This window comes from Gavialis gangeticus, unplaced genomic scaffold (assembly GCF_001723915.1).
Source record: "Gavialis gangeticus isolate Ggan-Ray unplaced genomic scaffold, GavGan_comp1, whole genome shotgun sequence".
Lineage (NCBI taxonomy): Eukaryota > Metazoa > Chordata > Crocodylia > Gavialidae > Gavialis > Gavialis gangeticus.
In genome coordinates this window covers 41,882,873-41,886,748 of record NW_017729030.1, presented here as the reverse complement: position 1 = coordinate 41,886,748, position 3,876 = coordinate 41,882,873, and positions in this window count along the sequence as shown.

Genomic DNA, 3,876 nt, shown 5'->3' with positions numbered 1-3,876 from the left:
TAATTTCTTTTATAATACAGTTTACTTGTTTCTTTTTCTACTGTAACATCTCCAGAATATGCAAACATAAATATTTATTAATCACTTGTATCTTCAGCCTGGAAAAAGTGTAGGCTCAGGTATGACCTGGTGGCAGCCTGTAAGTACATGAAGGGTGTACATCAGGATCCGGGGGAACATCTGTTCACCAGAGCGCCCCAAGGGATGACAAGGACCAACAGTCACAAACTCTTCCAAGACCATTTTAGGCTGGACATAAGGAAACACTTATTTACTGTCTGAGCCCCCAAGGCCTGGAATAGGTTCCCTCCAGAGGTTGTGCAAGCACCTACTCTGGACTCCTTTAAAAAGTGTTTGGATGCTTATCTTGCTGGGATCCTTTGACCCCAGCTGACTTCCTGCCTTTAGGGTAGAGGGCTGGACTCGATGATCTCCCGAGGTCCCTTCCAGGCCTAAAAAATAAATTAAAAAAAATTAAAAAATATATCTAATATGAGGAAATAGAACATATTGGAATCGACTGGTTCTGCTAATCCTTCTAGAAGCTGGGTAAAGTATCTCACCGGCAGGTGATACCACCTCTCTTCTAAATTCCAATGCAACAACAATAAAAGTGAGGTTTCCTTTCCTCTTACACTCATAATTTTTACAGCCCAAGGGCAATATGAGTTTCAGTGCCTTCAGTGGAGCATTAGCCATTAAGCATCAAATGGTGAACTTGCCCTGTATGATCGGTTCAAAGATACAAATCATGTACTCCATACCTTTGTTACTTCCAGCCTCTCCTCTTGCAGTGAGTTCTATGTATACCTTAAACCCATTTGAAAACGGAGGCTGCTCAGAATGCCAATCTTTACTTGTTACATTGTTTGTGGGCAAAAGCATGCTGTCAATTGGCTATCTGAATACTCTGGGATGTGTCCCTCTCCCTTGGATCCTACTGCACTTGTAATCAGCAGAGGTGCCTGAGCAAGAGACTCCTGACTTTGTGACAAAGGAAGATAAAGTTCCCCACGGTGGGCATACACCCTTAGCTTTTAAGATGGAGGTTGGCTGCTTGTGACCTGCTGGCCATGTGGAGCTGCCAATCCCCAACATGGCTGTGGGTCACTATGTTCCCTCTGCACCAACCCCCATCATCAGTGTCCTAACCCCTTGCTGCCACCCTCCCCATGCACCACTGATTTTCTTCCCCAAAGGCAGCATGAAGATGCAAATTCAGCAGTGTTGGAGGTGAGAGAGCATTAGGGAGATCTGTGGAGTGGGGATTAGCAGCATGGCATAGGATGGAGATGGGGGACACACTAGGACTATCTGTGCGCCAGTGATTCCCTCTCCTGCCACTGGTAGGACTGAACCAGACCAGATCACCTTGGAAACTGAGGTTAGCATGATTTATTTATTTTTTTTTTTTTTGTGAGAGTAGCCCCTAGTTTTTAAATGTTAAATTGCATGGATGGTTTTTCCAATTGCTTGCATCAGTGATTAGAGCCACTGTATTCATGTGTGTGTTCAAAAGAAAGAAATAAAAATGATCGTGTTCAAATGAGAACCTGTCTGGAGATCATTTTGCAGCTAGATTTAAGTTCTGAGCTCTTATATCATGTTCATTGGAGCCTGTTAACTGTTCTTTTTTGGATTTGGTCTCTTTTAAGATACCTTACTTTTGCTTTTCTCATCTGATTGTCTGGGGACTTCTTTCATCCTGGGAAGAGGATTAGAGAGAGCATCCTTGCTAAATAAGAATGGTTCTTCAGGTTTTTAATAGAACTGAAAAAACCCCCAACCCTTTTTTCCATTAATAAAAGGACAATTTTTTCCCCTCATAACTTGTACAAAAAAATGTCCATTTTTTTTACCAGGTGTAATTTGCAATGCATCTGTGTGGGAAAACAGAGGGCCTTGGAATATATTATTGATTACTGGTACTTTTATATCTTAATTCTGAATTCTTAGGGTGGAATCCTGTTTTATTTTATGTGCCTAAGTGGTGGTTCTCCATTTGTGTAACTGCCATTTTTGGCATTTATACACAGTTTGCAATCTGGGGATACTTGTGATTTATTGCAGTCAAGACTTATGCTCACCCAGATTATGCATGTAGAGCTGTGTACCTGTCCAGCCAGTTTGCAGGATATTGCATGTGTTCAGTAGTCTTGTGGCTGTTTGTGCAGGACTCACACCATGTGCACTTTGTGCAGTATAATCTCAAGCTGTGCACAAGTGCCAAAAATGGCAGTCATGTGGCTGAATGTGTGCCATTTGGAAACATAAAGTGAAATAGGCAGACAAGGTTCTTTTAAATATGGGTTCTTGTTAAATATGGATCTTTTAGAGCTCAGAATTTAAATCTAGCTGCAAAGTAATCTCCAGATAGGGTCTCATTTGAATGTTTTTATTTCTTTCTTTTGAGCACACAAATAAATAAAGTGAAATAGAATTTTCCCCTTAATGTAAAAATGGAGGTAGAGATTGTGATAGAGATAATTGGAAAATAGTTTTCCTCACTGAAAACTCTGATGAAAATTAAGTTATTTAGTTTTTATCTAAACTTTCCATGGGAATCTCTGATTGCTTTGCAAAAAAATCAACACTCAGATATTTTGGCCAAAGTCCAAAATATTTGGATGTGGCAATGTAACTGTAATAATGCATTTTCCCATTTTCTTCTGTGAGCCAGGCTTTCTGGTCTGGGTAAATCTAACTTGTGGCATCATTATCTCCCTGCTTTGGGTGGGGAGGTGATAAATATGGCGATGCTGCAGGGGTGGGCAAAATATGGCCCATGGGCTGGATCTGGCTTGCCAGCTGATTGCATCAGGCCTGCAGGTGGGCACCCACCATTTAATTGTCTGGCCCTGCTGCACTCTGCATGGGTCTGAGTCCCGCTCGCTTCTGCCTGGAGCAGCGCATACTGTGCTCCCAGCCTCTCCCACTTGATGGCCCCAGCCCCAGCAGCAGGCACAGCTTTTGAGCAGGGCTGCTGCTGCTGCAGCTGCCCAGGGAACTGCTGGACTCCTCCCGCCTCCAGTGACTCCTCCTCCTGTCCCTGCTGTAGTGCTCCGGGCAGGGGAAGTTGTAGAGTTGAGGGGAGTGGGGTGGACTCTGCCAGCAGCTTGCTTTGATGCTGCTCATGCATGACTGGGAGGGGGAGCATCTGGAACGGGGGGTGGGGGTGGGAAATGAAGGAGCTTGGGTGCTCACAAAGCCCCACTGGGGAGGCAAGGGGCAGGCAGGTGGGGTGAGAGAAGCAACAGGAGCCGGCGTGGGCTTGATGCAACCCCGCCAGGCAGGCATGTGGGATGGAAGGAACCAGTGCAGGTTTGGCTGCAGCCCTGCTGGGCAGATGTGGGACAGAGATCAAGAGAGCTGGTGGTGCCAGACTCGGCTTCCTGTCCCCACCCCCCTCTCCTAGGGGCTTCTCTTGCTGCCCACTGCTGGTAGCTGCTTTCTTGCTCCTTTGAAGTGTGCTGCAAGCCACGCAGGCAGCGCTGATCCCCTTTCTCCTCCTCCTTCCACCTATGGAGGGGCTGGACTCAGCCATGTTACAAAGAGTGGGCAGGGGGATGCCAGGCAGTGGGGAAGCCCCCGACAGGTGAATGCCCAACCCATCCACACCCCTCCACCACATTCATACCCAACACTGTCCCACACATCCCACAGCCCAACCACACATCCCATCCCTCAACACATCCACACATACATCCCATACACACCTGCACACCCTGCCTGCACTATACCTACACCCCACCATACCTACATACACCCAACACTTCCCACCCCACACCTCAACCACACCCACACATCCCCCACACTCCCACAACCCCACATACTCCCCCTGACCATACTTACACCCCACCAGCACTCCCCCAATGC